This window comes from Choloepus didactylus, chromosome 14, assembly GCF_015220235.1.
Source record: "Choloepus didactylus isolate mChoDid1 chromosome 14, mChoDid1.pri, whole genome shotgun sequence".
NCBI lineage: Eukaryota > Metazoa > Chordata > Mammalia > Pilosa > Megalonychidae > Choloepus > Choloepus didactylus.
The window spans coordinates 32,916,967-32,934,424 of record NC_051320.1 but is presented as its reverse complement, the minus strand read 5'-3'; the positions used below and the strand labels follow the sequence as shown (position 1 = coordinate 32,934,424).

The window sequence follows — 17,458 nt, the reverse complement described above, 5'->3', positions numbered from 1 at the left end:
CCTTTTTTTTTTTTGTATATCAAAACATGTCAGCCTCTTGTCCTTAGAAGCAAAACAACGACCAAGACAAAGGGTAATGCCCTTGATGACTTACATGGATAGAGCCTACCACATTGACAGACCCTAGCAGAGTTCTGAGCTGTGCAAGGAGGGGTTTCACAGAGGAGAGCAGAAGACACAGTCTCTCCCTTCTCATCATGGAAGGAAGAGATGCCAGTGGAGCTGAACTCACTGCAACCACCACATTCACCATATCCTCAGGAAGCCTTTAGGTCTCCAAGTGGCCTTCAAAATCTTCTAGTCCAGTGATTTCTAAATCTGACTGATCATCACAATCATCTCCTTAAATAAAGAGACTCCTAGAAAGCAGCCCTGGGGATTATTACAAAGTCAGCCTGGTTTCTTGGAATCTGTTTTCAAAGTTCCATCAGGGAGTCTAATGGTAAGCTTCATCTCATCTAAACTTTCATATTATAGTCACTACAAATATGTCAACTAGATATACAGCCACTTCTAGAATTCTTTTCATATAAATGTTTCATGACTGCAAAAAAAGTTTGAAAGTGCTTGCTCTGATAAAATCTCAGTATACTTGAAGTCAATTCAGTTCAGCCCTGAGCTGTCTTTCTGAATACTTCAATAAAGGGTCTCATTCAGGTTTTTCACTTTTCTCCAAGATTAAGGGAAGGGCATGAGTTACACAAATCCTAAGGTACTAATGACACAAATAAGTTTTCCAAGTCAAAATCACTAGTATCACTTATTTACAATAGTAAATATCTATTTTTGTTCAATTGTTTACTATATGACTATGTGTTTAATGCTGGTCTCTCCCACTAAACTGTAAGCTGCATCAGAGCAAGGCCTGGTTCTAGGTTGTTTGATGCTCTACCCTCCTCCCCTAGCAAATGCCTGACAGAGTACTTCTCAATAAGTGAATAAATGAAACCAGAGAAATAAACAAAGCACAGGGGGATTAAGGGATATAGTTGTTATTTATGTACTTATGATTTTTACCCTGCTTCCTATTTACAAGAAAAGGACGTAAACATATATTCTTGGATTAAGCAAAACAAGTGGGAAACCAGCAACCTGATCTGTATGTAACAAATCAGCAATTTAGGAAAAGACACTGTTAAAGCTCAACATATATGCAGCTCTGAGAACCACAGAGGTGATGAAGTTTAGACCAAATCTCAAAGACTGCTAAAGCAATGTTCATTTTATCATCGCAGTTGTACCTCAGGACCCATTTAATGGAAGAAAAAACTGAGATGACAGGCTAAAGGCAAAAGCAAAATTAATGCCAGAAACAGAAGACTTGAACTTTCATTTTTTAGCTGTGAGCTCCACTTACTACTAATCATTTGCAAATTCACACTTGGCAGACTTGGAAACTGGCATTTTAAAGTATAATTTGCAGTTCTTTTTCTGTGGGCAAACTTCTAAGAAAGAATGGATATTGAACTTAGAGTACATAAAAGGGATACACAAATAGTTATTTTCTATGAGCTATTTTATACTCGTTTTCAAGTTGATGAGTATGACTGCATTCTTCTTCAAAGGAAATTTCAATTCAAAGTCAATTGGAAGGATGAAGTTAAGAATGGCTTTTCAGGAATGACAAGTCCTAATATAACCAAGTACACTTATAGAATTAAAAAGGAAAGTGTGTCACCCATAATAAAAAAAAAAAAAAGCAGAAGTTATCACCAAGTACAAAAGCCATGCCAATAGAGTAGCTGTGTTAATAACACAAGGGTAATATTTTCCACATATAAGAAAGCTTTCATTTCAGAAAACTTTTTTCAAAGCTATTTTTGGACCTTAATTAAGATCTACAGAATTCACTGGAGTGTTTTTCTCCATTCACTAAGATATTAACTGAGGCACAAAAATGTTTTCTAAAAGCCACACAAAGAGTGAGTTAGTCAGTTGAACATCTTAAGACAGAAAATACCTAACTTCATTCTTCTGGATTTTTCTTAAGTTACAGAGATATATGTGATTAGATGTGAAAAGAAATATATGTCATTAGATGAGCACATCTTCCACTTCCTCTCTGAGGCATCACTTCATATACTCTTCCCCACAGCACAGCCTCAATATGTTAACAATGGGAGAGTATCCAAAAGTGATACATGCTTGTCAATGCTCATTAAGTTCATCAAGTGTGCGTAAATGCTGAATGAGGAAGTCAATCTTTCCATTTCACTGTCTTTCAAACTCAACAAAGCAGCTCCAGACAATCTTTCAGCATGAGACAATATAGGAGATCGTCACGTTCTCTTGCATAATCGCTCCTTAAATTTTTGTCATGATAAAACAAAAAGAAGAAATTATGCACTAGTAATGTTCTAACAGTTCTGAGAGTAGGAAGCGTGGCAGTCCAACCCCTGATCTCACCCTACCCACGTCAATAGGCTTTATGAAGACCAGTAGGTACCTGGAAAATGAAAACTCAAAGGAATATCATAATTGTTTGAATAAAATAAGATTATGCCTGAAATGGCTATGCATACTATATTAAGACTATTTTACTCCTGATTAATAGATCTGATATTAATAACAGATATATTATGCTGTGTGAACATATCTCAATAAAATTGCATTTAAAAAATAGTAGCAGGTATATTTATATTTTTACACCTACAGAAAAAAAATCCTTCCAATAAGCAAGAAAAGCACTAGGTAATATTTCCATTTATTTAAATTCTTACCATTATATAAACACACAAATCATATACTCACAAACATATACAAAGGTAAGAAGGTGGGAGAGAAGACTTCAATTATACTATTACTGTGCACTATTTTTCAGCAATGAAATAATAGCTTCACAGGTATAGAAATACATATGCCTTCTTTATCAAAGTTCTGCAAGGCAGGAATCTAATTTTTCTCCCCAAATACCAGAAAATCTAACTATTATCTCTCTAGGTGACACAAAGGAGTAAACACTCTGAAGACATGTTATACAAAGTACTACAAATGTCACTACAAACTTCTGGATTTCAGGAAGGCTCTTAACAGGGATAACCACTAGGGAAAAGAAAGCACAGAGAAAAAGTATCACATATTTACTTCTAAGAACTGTGAGCTTCTCGAGGACAGAAACTGCATGTTGTTCACCTTTATGTCTGTCTTATTCACCCTTAGGATCCAACACAGAGAATTTTTTTTTTAAATGAGAGTAAACAAGCATTTATGTATTACCAGATCCTCCATCAAACAAAATGCATACTAATAAATTTAAGCTATCATGAAATATATCAATTTTTCATTCCTACAAATATGGGGAAATTCAGTTTATAGATATTTTTCAAAGAACACAGTCTGAACCAAATAAACAGTTTACATTTTGATGTAAAAAAATAACAAATGCCTACATCTTATCTAAGAATTTATGGGAGTTTTCTATATAAAGTGTATTTTGTTTACATACAATTTATAAAAACAGGGAGCTACTGAATTTTTTTCATTCCATTCCATATGTGTACATATTTATATGTATGTGTATACACTTACATGTATCATTACAGTATCACAAATGAAAGAGGGGTCATCACTACAGATCATGCAGATATTTAACATATAAGGAAAAATTACAATAATATATAAATAAGATGTAATTTACATAAGATGTAAATTATATTTGTAAATATATATAGTCTGTAATATATATTGTGTTTTGTCATCAATTTGCAATGTTTTAGGCTTCTATAAGTCATTGATTAGCAAAGGCACAATTTTAGTAAAATAAAAGCCAGTCGTAATTTCAATTGAAGACTGAGTCATCAGAGACTATGAAAGATTTGAAATATATAAAAGGAATTATTAACATTTAATCAAAATGTATTAGTATTCACCTTACATATAACTATTTAGCACCTATTATATGTCAGGTCAAGTAACTTGAACTTTATCCCATAGGCAATTGAGAGCCAATAAGGATTTACGCAAAGGAGTAATAGTCAGATTTTTGTTTTAGATAGTTACTTCAGGTGGCTTTAAGGGGAAAGGATTTTTAGGGAATAAAATGGAAGGCAAGGAGGCTGTTAGCTAATCTGTGGATGTTGGATTTATGGAGGATGAGGAGAGAGTGTTAAAGCAGTAGGAGGGATCAAAAATGATGCACAGATTCCCTTCAGTAACATGCAAGACAGTATTGTGACCCCTGAAAACAGAGAATGCAAAAGGAAGATCAGTTCAGGTTAGGATATGTGGGGTTCCAGGTGCCTGTGGAACATCAACATGCAGTTGAACACATAAACAGAAAACTCAGACCTCCAGCGATCTGGCTAGAAATAGCAATTTCAGACACACCAGCAAAGAAACCAGGAAAAATGGATGAAATAACCAGGGACCATGTAAAGGATTAGAAAAGCTTGTCAAGATGGAACCTAGAAAAACACCATAATTTAAAGGGGAGAGAGAGAAAGAGGAGCCTAAGAATAAAAATCAGAGCCTAAGAATAAAAATCAGAGCAGGAGCATCCCAGGAATAACATTTAGAGGACCAGTGCAATAGACAATTCTGACAATGTAAATATGGAAGAGGAGTTGTTGATTAAAAGTTATAATTTCATTAATGTGTGCAACTGTAGTAAAATAAGAAGTGAAAGCCAAAATGGAGTCGGTTGAAGGAAGAACAGACCATGAAGAAGTAGAGATAAAGAATGTTTGCTTGAGAAGAAAAAGAGAGAGATCATATGGCAGCCAGGCAGTCATATGCTATTAAAGAAAAGAGATGTTTTGCTCTAAGAATAGGAGAAATTTTATTGTGCTTAGACTATCAAATTTATAGATAAAAGGAAAAGAGTTGCTATAATAATTAGCCAACATTTACTGAGTAGTTTCTAGGTGGCAGATAATATTCTAAGCTCTTTAAATGTATTTAAATGTATTAACTCAGTTAATCCACACAACATCCTATTTGGTAGATACTATTATTATCACCATTTTGAAAATGAGGAAACTGAGGCAGTGAAAGCTTACTTAATTTCTCCAAGGTCACCTGGCTGGTAACAATGACTGAGTAGGGATTTGAACTCAGACAGTCTGACTCCATCACCCACAGCATTGAACAAAATATTTTAGTTTAACAATAACAGTAGATTGAGAGGAGATGTCTGAAAAAGAAGGGTTTGTAATAAGCAGAAAGGAATGGAAATAAGGGTATAACTGCAAGAGCTGATCTTTGAGAAGAGGCATCTATCCCCTGAAAGGGGAGGAAAAGAAGGAATGAAAAGATAGAGATTTAGAGATTTTTGGAGGGAGGGGGTGGGGGGTGGGGGGTGGTCAGTGAGGGATGGCAAATTAGAAAATTCACCAATGACTATCAACTTTCTCACTCAACTAATTGGCCAGAGTGGAAGAGAAGATGAGTTATGGGCATCAGGAGAGTGTTAATAATGTGAAATACCCTTTAAAGGAAAACTGAGAAGGAGCTGACCAGGCACAAGAGAAAAAAAGAATGGTAGTAACAAGCATTCGGTTAATACTAGCGATCGTCAATCTAGCAATTGCACTCCTAAAGAGATGAAAAATATGCCCACACCAAAACATGTGCACAAATGTCCAAAGCCACCATTATTCATAATAGCTAAAAAGTAGAAATGTCCATCAATTGATGAAGGGAAAAATAAAATGTGGTATATCCATGTGGTAGAATATTATTCAACAGTAAAAAGGAATGAAGTACTGCCAAATGCTACAACATAAATGAACCTTGAAAACATTAGGCTCATGGAAAGAAGCCAGTCACAAAAGGTCACATATGCATGATTCCACTTATAGGAAATTTCCAGAAGAGGCAAATCTGTAAAGATGGAAAGTAAACTAGTGGTTGCCTCCCGCTGGGGGTGATGGGAAGACTGAGGGTGGAGGTGATGACTAAATCGTACAGCATCTTTTGTGGGGGTGATGAAAATTTTCTAAGGTTGATGGCTGTACAACTCTAAAAATCCTAAAAACCACTGAACTGTAAATTCAGTGTATGGTTTGCAAATTATACTTCAATAAAGCTGTTACACAATGAAAAAAAAAAAGATGCAAAGCAGAACACAGTGGCCTCAACATTCATTGCATGGTCAAAATGGTTGATTTGGTAGCATTTACTCTAGTTCCTTCCTTTCATGATTTAGAGTTGCTTTCTTCAAGTGTCCAGTCACAATTTTCCTATACAATTTCATGCTTAAATGTTGAAATTGCCATCTTACTTCATCATTTTCCCCGTTATGGACATCCAACAGATGGTCAATTTAAGAACATATTTGTTCTGGTTAACTAATTCCCTGAATTTCAAGAATACCTCTGAGTCCAGGTGTCTTATGGTATCTGTTGTGACTTTTAAGACCAAAGAAATAATAGAGTACTAATTAGGCAGACATTAATCTGAGAAAACCTTTGCTTTTAAAAATGTTTTTTTAAAATATTTACTGCTAAAGTCTTTGTAAAAGATTACCTGTTCCAAGGTGGGTGCAGGATCTGCCTTTTGTAAGGGAAAACAGGGTTTAATGTGCTCACACAATTAGGGAGACTATTTGGTTTTGCAGGACCTATCACCTTTACCAAATCAGATCCTGTTCCCTGAAACTTTCACTAGTCATGTATAAATACAGAACTGATTTCAGGGCTTGTTGACGAGTCTTGCACAACATCATCAAAGATTCATTATCTCTAGAGACTGAGAACATTTACAATGTACAGAGAAGGATTTCTGCAATCTAGTTTAAAACAAAATAAATGCGTGTTAATGATTAACCCATAATCTTCATCAATTTTTGTTTTAATACATTTAATTATATTCTCACTACTTGCACACTTCCCTCCCTCCCTCTCTCTCTCTCTCCCAGTCTTGCCTTCTCACATGTCATACACACACACATGCACACGCATGCATGTATGCATGTGATTTTTTCCCAGGGTTTGGGCAAAATAAGCTAAGTAGGTCTTTCTGGTTATGTACAGGAAACATCACTGGGGTACTGAAATTTTGTCTTTTCAATGACCTAACACATGCACTATGAATATAATCATGTTCCACATCCTCGAAAAAGAAGTCAGTTGTTCACTTTTTGGAAGAGTGCTAATAGGTATTAAAACATGCTACAAGAGTTTATAAGTAAATGTACCTGACAGTCAATTTCGAAACTTACACCTAAATTAATGTTGACAAAATTAAGCAACTAGGTAATTAGGACAATGTTTTTGCATTTATGACTTAAGACAGTACACCTACCTCCATGTTAAGGGTGAGTTTTCTAAAAACTAAATAGTTCAACATAAAGCCCATCTTAGTTTTCTAATATTTAGGAAATTGAATCAAAGACTGTGTTTCTCTTAAAAGAAGCTATTTATGAATTTCCCTTGCACCTATTTTCAAAGAACTTGGTTATGAGACTAAAGAGTATCTTCTCAGGGAATACTCATTATGAAAAAACTTGGTTCAGTTTTTTTTTTTTATTTACAGAATTTGCAAATAACAATACTAGTAAACCAACACTTGCTTCTAACCAAATTATTTCCCCAAAAATATTAAGAGACTTCAGTATTTGTTCTTTTTAAAAGTGATATTTAGCATTACATAGTAAATAAGAGATAGGTTTCTTCCTTCTGAAACATTGTATAATATAAATTCACATAAATTCTAATTTTAAAAATTAACCTCTGAAAGGTATATTCTGGTGCTTGAATAACTCCCAATTTAACATGTTAATCTTTTTCAATAATAACACTATTTATTTGAGCAAAAATTGGGAATCGTACTCCCTTCCCTCTCTGATGACACTACTCTGTTATGTAGTGGTGGTGCTGAACATATACATTGAGTTTAAAGGAGATGCCTTGTAAATTGACTCTCTTTCAGAGGCGATGGCAATTAAACTTGCTACCTGATTTCCTGCAAGTCAACAATGAATGATTTTATGCCCTAAGGACATATACTTGTTTTATTCTCAGGCCTGCCAATTGGATGGTTAGGAATATTTAAAGTCTTTGAAAGATATTGACCATTATAGATATCGAAATGTCTTTATATTTTTTACACATACCACTTAACGGATGTTTGGGAGCTTCTCTATTGCTAACAAATCATTCCTTTCAAAACAAAGACTATTCTAACCTTCCAATATAAGAGCATTTAATTAATGAATGTAGTCGACTAAGACAGTGTCTGTGATTGGCAACTTTGTGCAGGTTCATGTGACTAACCAGATTCAGGAAGGCAAGATTTCCCCAAGTGCAGTCAATGTAAATAGTTCCAACGAGATTTTGGGCCTTACAGTGGAATCACTAGCAAAATTTTGAGGGAGGAGAGAGGGGAAGGGAGTGCCTTAGAAACATATGTTGTAAAGAAAATTCCAGGAGCCTTGTAAGAAAAATGGATCAAAATAAAGAAGTGAAAGATAGAAAAAAGGAATAATAATATTTCAGACAGACAGAAGAATGCCGGGAAAAGGAAAGAGAAAGACGCTCAGGTTATGGACAGAGAGTAGATTGTGCTTTAGTTGTTCCCGTGTAGTAAGTTAAATGCTTGGGGAGGCACACTCCCTCTTTCAGGTCAGTGGGGTACCATTTAGTACATTACTGCTGAAGTACCCTGGTGACCTGAATGAATTAATGTGGCTTCCAAAGGTGCTTAACTTGCAAGCACTGAGAGCTCAGGCGCTAGGAGTGATAAATATTCTATTAGTCCTCTCTATTCAGTATACCAAGCACCCAAAAAATGCCAGTAAAAGGAGTTTTTTCAAGTGAAGGAATTCTGTTGTGACAGGAAATGTGCAGGTAATAACCTTAACCAGCAGTTTGTCCTTCCTGCTTGTAGACGAACCAATGGGTGTGAGTTTGTCATTTCAGAAGGCTGCACTCATCTGAGCAAACCCTAGGTACACTGGCCAGCTCTCAGGTTGCACTGCATCTCCAATATCCTTTAAGGAAACCTGCTGACTTGAAGGAATAAAACATGGGTTCCGAAATGATTAGGCCCTAGACAAAGTTTGCCTTTGAGGCCCCCGGCCTTTCCCTTTCTTTTACACTCTCTGCTTTTCCTATCCTCAAGTAATACAAGTTTTCTTATTAACACACATCATTAGGTAGGTCAGGCTATGGGTTGAGAAGAGACCAGTATTTAAATTCCAGAACAGGCTCTTCTGAGCTTTAAGGCTTTGAGCAACGTGTTTCTCTCTGAATTTCAGTTTCTTCAAATATAAAAATGGGAATAACAACATAGAACTCAGGAAGAGTAAAATGAGATGATACATATAAGGACTTTAACTTATTCTGATTGTTATCAGTATTTATTCTTTCTCTGAAAAGTAGCATTTTAAAGGACAATAAATTGATAAGTCAATAATCAATATGTTTTCCCTGTTGACAGAATATCTGGCATCAGAGAGGATACCTTGGGTGAGATTCTTCCTAATACACCATAAATCATAGATAGATAATCAATTGCCAGCTCTATTATACATCAGGCTCTTCTTGCCACAGGACACAAAATCACAGACTAAAAATCAATATTTTAAAACTTTAAAAGCTTTCCTCCCAAACTGGAGGTAGCCGATACAGTTAGAGCTATCAATAGCTCATTTCTCTCCACCCTCTGCTTTGCATTCCACTAATTTTATCAGCAGATACCTGGGGACCAAAAATTCTTGAACCCTAACCTTTCTTTGCCACTACTCCTTGAACAAGGCTTGATGGGAAAATATAACCCTAACACTTAATCTTTAAGCAACAAGGAGAGAAAAGTTTGGATAGGGTTGGGAACTTTTGGTCATTTGTTAGCTGTCACAATTACTTCTAACAGGTTCAAGTGAGAGTTCACTTTATAAGAAATGTATATTCCATGGTATCTTATATTTCCAAAGAGAGAAAAGTCTTCAGGAAAATCTGAATCCATAGAGTGAGATCTCAATACTCTTTTATACTTACAACTGTATATTTAATATACATAAGCATTATATTCATGACTATGAAATTACTTTTCCTTAAAGATAAAAAATAAAATATCAATAAAAAATTTAAAGCCAAATGGAATAAAATGCTGTCACACAAATGTTATTATCTGTGATACTAATAGAACTGGTTATTACAATTATATATCTTCAAGCAGAACTTCATCTGATGATATTGTAAACTGAACCTACAGAGACTCTCCAAAAATCATATCAAATTAGAATCCTGGTTACATAGAACCATTGATCAAAGATATAATTTTACACAATTTTGTGTTCTTTACTAAGTGGTTTTCTTCTCCATTTTCTACACATTGCATTGGTAGCATCCTTCTCTCAAGTGAAGGACAACATAAATGTTACAACTAATAGAAAAGCCCCATCCTGCCCTCAAATTGACACCATAACCCTTGTCTTAAACTGATCAATTAAGTATTTCTATGCAACAGGGCAGTAAGACTAAGCCAAGATAAACAAATGATGATGTTCTACATCAAATGATGACTCAAAAGACCAATTAACACACTCAGCCCTTTGAACAAGCATTGTTGGAAAAGATCATGGAGATTTTCTATGACTAGATTCATGGATTCAACCCTCAGTCTTATTAATGTCCCTGACATCTAACCACCAAGTCTAACCCATAACAGTGGTGAGCAGAGTGAGTTAGGGAGCATCATCTTAGAATATTTATCATCTCTGGGCAATGGTTAGGAGATGGCTTAGATAGCACCACATTCGTGGGACTAAGAGGATGCAGTGGCTTACTGAATCACGCTCGCTTTATCTAGAGTGTGACAAAAACCCTATAAAGAGAGTCACTTCAAAACCTGGCACGTAGCAAATGCTTGGTAAATGAGTCTGTATTTATTGGAATTAAAGATCACGATGTCACAGGTGTTCTGAAAACAGTTCTGCAACCACTGAACTCCACCTAGGTTACAGAATCTGTGAAGATACTTCCTAATGTGCCTCCATTACGGTTCTTCACTTTTTGAACGAGTTGGATCATCCTGTGGTCTCTTGAAATATACTGGTAAATCAAATAAAAGTGCCTTTTAAGGCTTGAATAATCTGAATAATGAACAAATCTCCACATCTAATTGAACTCAGCCTGAGCCCAGGCTGACTCAAAGCGAACTTGGGAAAGCATTTCCAGTAGAACTCTGGCAGGCCAGATGTTCTGGAAGCAGAGCCGTGGCCATTGTGTACATCCCAGCTCCCCCTCACTGCAGCCCAGCCCAAAACCCTTTCAGCAGCATGAGGCCTGGTGAACACATGACTCGGGCTGCATAATCGCATGGCATCCCACATCTACTTGAACATTTCAGCAATTTGAAACAAGCTTCACTGACAGCGATGATTAAATTGAAGCCAAAGGAACATGAAGGGAGAGCACATTAATTATCAAATAACACCTTTGCCTGTATTACCCAAATTTTATGACTTCAAGGTGGGTGACACATAAGCACTTTACTACTTTTGGTTAAAGCATACCTATACTTCACATGAGATAGAATGGATACAGCTACACAGAAAAAGTAACGTAAATCAGAAAGTGCAAGAGCCGATGAGTTCCCAAAGTAAACGGGAGTGCCAGATTGCTGACTGGGTTTCTGGGGAATGGTACAGAAGTGTGTATGCCCTTAGCAAGGGGCACTGGGAATGCTTCCCTTCTCACCTCCCTGCCCCTACCTGACGTAGGGACCCCACCTGACATAATCACCCCACCTACCCCTACTCGATTCACCCCCACAAATTAGAAATGCATCCATAATGAGAAATTCCTTTGAAAATTTAAATTCACCCTGGGAAAGGCTTAAAAGCCATTTACACCTTCGGATGCACTACTCTGCTTTAATTAAAAAAACAAAAAAACAAAAAAACCTTCTTTTGCCTTAACTAAAGAAATACTACTTTTCTTTGGGGAATTAGATGGGTAATTTTGGAAAATGGAGTATTTCTGTGGAAAGAAGATCTAGCTGATATAAAACAGCAAGGATTTCAGAAAAACAGAATAGCACAATTAGTGTATGCCTGACATGGGGGAGACGGTAGCATTGGTTGAGGAAAGACATGTAGAAAATAAAATAAAATAGTAGGGTGACATACTGTGCTTTCTTTAAATTTTGCCTGGGTTTGGTAACATTTTCACACCCTAAAAATCATTTTACTTATCCTGACATGGACGTAGTAAGTTGCTAATGCCAGGGATAAAGCATAAAGCCTTATTTCTAGGAATTGATACACACACACATATGATTTCAATAGACAGAATTCCTGGGTTATTTTTTTTTCTAGTGGAATATAAAGAGGCTTCTCAACTCGTAATGCAATATATTACTTTCCATGTGAATGCAGTGAGAGAGTCCATATTTGTGCTGAAGTAGCCGCATTACAACATATGGCTGTGTCTCAGCAAATGTCAAGCTTAAAAACAGAAGTAGACGTAGTAGATAGGGCTAGCTAATTACATTGTGATCTGAAAACACCAGTGATTTATTAGTAGCTATTAGCTAACCAACTCCTCTCTATTTGATCTGGGTATTTATTAGTTATAAATGGTTATTAATACATGCATGCATATATATTTTTTTACTGCAGAGAATGTGTTTTCTGTATCTGCCTTGTCTATTTATATGAGAATACAATAGAATAAATAGGATTGTGATTTTTTAAAAACAAATCCTGCAACTGCCATTAAATTTCACACTGCATTTCAACCTTGAAATGAACATAAATGTGAAACTAATACAAAAAGTGCAGAAATTTCCATATTCAGGTTAATGTTTAGCCACAGAGAAGAATAACTTTTGTTTATCTCTGAAAACAGCTTTCTTCATCTAAACAAATGACTAGAATAAGATTAAGAAAATCCTGTTTTGGTTTCTTAGATGCACATACATATTCCAATTTCCCTTTGTACAATGACTTTTATGCAAATGTGCACCACACAATCTCCTGTCCTCTTTTACAATCACACCGGGACAATGACAGTTCAATAATTGGAATGGTACATATCTCATATATTTGATTTTGAAATTGCAAAGTTGAACTCAGGCCTATTGAAATGAAAATACTTGTGACTCTCTGTTAATTCCAAACTGATCAGGTTATTATTTCCTACTACTAAAAAAAAAAAAAAAAAGTAGGCGAATCTAATTATTCATGTTTTCATTTCCTTTCCCCATACTTTTCCCAATGTACCTCCTTGCATTCTCCTCTGTGACCCTCCCCCACACCTTGATTTTAGTTCTTAACCCAGACTCTTTCATCAATAACATGGACAATGAGTAAACCCCAAAAATGTTCCTTGGGGGAATGTTACACTCAAAGTTACCTACGACAAAACCCCACATGTGTTCCTTTGCTCACCATGGAGACAAGCGATTCATTCACTGCTCTCAGCCAGTTTTAAATCCAAATATGAAAGAGCATTATGGAATTCAGACAGACTATTCTGCTTCAACACTAGCAGATGTCAGAACTAAAAAAGCTAGTATAATTAAGCTTTTAACTTTGAACCAGCAAAGCTGTGAACACCTCACTTAATACATCTAATATTATAGGAGCAGCTGAAGTGCAGGTGTTGCCAGCAGATTTGCATTCCCTGAATTGGATGATGGTTAGGCCAATCAGCTGACCAGAAAAGTGTTGGCCATACCGAGCCAAGAATGAACTAAACCATAAATCCGAAATATTGCCAAAGGCATATTTTTTTCTTCCTCAGTTTAAATGTATGGTGCTAAGTAGTTTTCACTTATATCTTTTTACTGTACTCTTTGGAAAAATTTGGGTCATTTAAGGGGTTGATCAAAATGCAACGTTTTAAAAATGAGGGCTGGAAGAAAAGGGATTTCTTTAATAAATTCCTCAGTTTATTCCTTAGTCCATTATTCATCCTTCAAATATTTATTGAGGACCTATTACGTAAACATAAATTGACAAATTTCTAGAGAATGCAAAGGCATGAAATTAGAAGAACATAATCAAATTTAATCAATTGGTTAGCTGAAAATCACTGTTTTGCATTCAAGATATATATATATATCTCATATATGGAAATAGATATATAACTTGCAAGACTAATTGTAATTCTCTGTGCATTTAGGATTTATTAACCTTACTTTAAAGACACATCCACACATTAAAAGAGAAAAGTAAGGGCAAGCTGCAGTTTCAGTTTAGTGTTTTAATTTCCCAGACCAATTTTGCTTCAACGTTAAAATTTCTGGAGAAGAAAAATAAAAGTTTAACAATGCTTAGGCTTCAGAGAATTCCACTTGAAGAAATTAGTAAGGTTTTCTTAACAACATTCCTTTAAAAAAGAACTCTAAGGAAAATAACATTGCCAAAAATGAATGCAGCTTTGTTTGTTTTTGCAGTCATCGTTTGCAATAGACATAAAGGTATTCTTTTTTTTTTTTTGAGCCCATATGGAAAGATCATCAACACATTCTGCCTCTGGGTTCTACGCCAAAATACCATAACCCACAAGCCTTCTACCTTAAACATAAAAGGAAAGGTGTTGCTCTGGTCAAATAAAGAAATATTTTTTACTAGCATACGTCTAATGTTAAAGCTGCCTAAATCCTGCCAAATACATTAAAACCACATCTGTAAAACAGATTTTCATTAAATTGATCAGTTTAAAGTTAAGCAGCTAGGCAGATGATGCTTTTAAGCTAACCCTTAACTTTTAACCTTTAACCTCCTTAAACTAGAACAAGGACACACATTTTTAGGTAACGCTGCTTCAGTCTGACAATGCAAGAGGTAAAGCGATCTACTCAAATTGAACTGACGCATCACCACATTCAGAATGTTATGAATCAATATGTTGTCAATAACAAGAAAAGCTGTTTTCTCACAGCTCAGTATTTGTCTTATAACTGCTACTTGTCAGTTTTCCTTCAAGTCTAAATAATTCATGATGCAAAAATGATGTAAATTAAACTCCTAATGAAAATGAATTTTATATAGGAGATTATTGTCTAGTCATTAACTCAGAAACTATTTTAAGTCTAATTTTAATATTTGAACTATACTACAAACCATCATTTTTCCAGGCACAGGACAATTTGTTAGGTTCTCATTTAAAAGCAATTAATGTTACTTATGAGCCAATTTTATTTTGCCGACACAAGGCGACCGAGCTTGCTAATATCCTCATTACTGCACTTTCAAATCCTTTAAGTCTGACTCACACAGTGTTTGTAAATCAGTTGAGAAGTGGCATCCTCAACACACTGCTACTCTGGAGTATTTTTCTAGTTGCAACCAGAAATAATGAATGCTCTTTGAAAGATAATGCAAAAGAATACAGTTTGTCTACCAAGTTGCAGTAGCTCAAAGATTTTCTCTCCAATCTTTTAACTTAAGGTAAATTTCTTCAAAATAATTTTTTGTTTGTTTACTGACCATATTTAAATACTACACAACAAGGACACTCGGCTATTTAAGAGATAAGCAAATAAAGAAGAGTAGGAAAAAGTAAAATTTTATATGATTCATTTTTAAGCATTTTTAAATTAAGTGTGCACCCTTTGATTCTGTGTTCTAAAGTTCTCTCTGCTTTAAAGCCCTCTTTACAATCAAGCTTTTTCTGACAAGCAGTTGTCTTACATTTAAAAGCAATGTCCAACTCTCCCTACAAAGGAACTTTAAGAGTGACTATAGCATCCAGCAAATTGTTCTGCAGATAGTGAGGTGGTCAATACAGGCCCGTAGAATGAATGGATGGATAAACTTCACACACATGCACACATAGATGTACACGTTTAAATAATCATTAAGCAATGAGAGTAAACAACTTTTCCTGAGAAAATAAACTCTAACACTCCACCTTTCTTTGGGCTTCCACATGAGATTAATAAAATAGAAAAATTTGTAAATTTATATCTTCTATTCAAAACACATTCATTTAAAGTGTTAGAGGAGCTGCATGAATATAAACTCAGTTCATGAATATTCTATATAGCTCCCAGGGTCTAGATCCATTATTTATACAAACTTAATGTTTGTTTGTTTGTTTGTTTCTCCAAGGTATTCTAAAAATATTAATGGATCAGGTATCAACAGAGAAAAGTAGACATTTGAACAGTTGTCAGCTGTTTGTGGCTGCAAAACCTATGAATTATAATGCAATTAATCCTTTATATTATACATTCAGTACCATCATCTAGGAAGCCCTCCATCTTACATTAGGGCCTGTGCTCCCTTCAAATCGTGTAAGCCAAACCTAATGTTTTCATTATTGATCCGCAGAGCACCGATGTCATAGGAACAATGTTACAAATTCTCACACTGAGTCCTTAGGTTTTTATGCATAGTACCTCAATCTAGAATTTGAACTTCACAACGAAACAATCCAAACCAAGAGAACGAAACCAACCCAAACCAATGATTACTGCGCTTAATCTAGAGAGACATAATCCGCCCTTGTATTTATAATTTTAAATGGCATTAGAAAAGCCATGGGTATGATAATCACTGGGTGACTCCTGATAGCATAGTTATCACTGATTTCTAGTACAAATCAATAGATAACACTTGCAAAATGGATTTTGTAATCATATTTAGAGCTTGTTACAATGACTAATGGTCTGCAATATTTTCTGAATTTTAATATCCTATAGACAAAAGAAGTTTTTAATAAGTTACCAAGTTATTTATCATAGAAATGAAAGTGTTACATTTGTACACGAACCACGACAATCAAGCCAATCCAGTAAGCAAACTGCAGAAAATAAATTACCCGGTAATTAAGGTATAGAAAAAGTCAAGACAAGTTGCGTAATAAATGGTGTTCATCACTCGCACATATTCATTACATCTGCATAGTTTTTTTTTCCAGGAAAGATAAAAATATATTTGCCATTTTATGAACATACTTATCTATGCCACACCCTCCAATTTTGGAGGAGAAAAACATTATTAGGCAGAAAAAAAAAAAGAGGAATAAAAATAGCAACAGATTTTACTTTTGAAGACTCTACTGGTGCTTAGGAAGAGTGTGTTTACTCAGTGTTACTGGGAACAGGCAGAAGAAGAAAAAAATCCATGTTTTGATAGTCCTTGTTTGTCACCAAACAAAAGATGATGTATTCACCAGGTAGGGCACTTTTTGTGTCCTCTGCTCCCTGTAACCATCAACACTTAGCCAAGAGTGGTGCTATGTTTTAGAAAGATCAATCAATAAAGGAGGTTTTCAAAGTATTATTTTATACATGAAAACACCCAGGAAAGTTCTTTTATTGCAGGAAACCAGTAAAGCAATCAATGCCACTGAGGTGGGAGTAAATGAGACATATGGCAAATTTTTTAAACAGATTCCCCAATTCCATGTATTCTCAATGTGCTTTTAGTAATGTTAATCAGAAACTGTGACCTTGGCCCTTCTTCTTTTTTTTTTTTCCTTTCTGTTTTCATAACTTGCAGATCTGTACTCCAAGCGCCGCAACAGTTAATTAATTCCCTTCTCTACGCTGGACCCACAGA

At 35.3% G+C, this 17,458-nt stretch overlaps 1 protein-coding gene across 4 annotated transcripts in view; it reads right to left on the bottom strand.

Annotated features, from left to right (window-relative positions):
* The window catches only part of ZFHX4 (zinc finger homeobox 4), a 188,683-nt gene that overhangs the window by 144,522 nt on the left and 26,703 nt on the right, over nt 1-17,458 (bottom strand). The window lies entirely within an intron of this gene.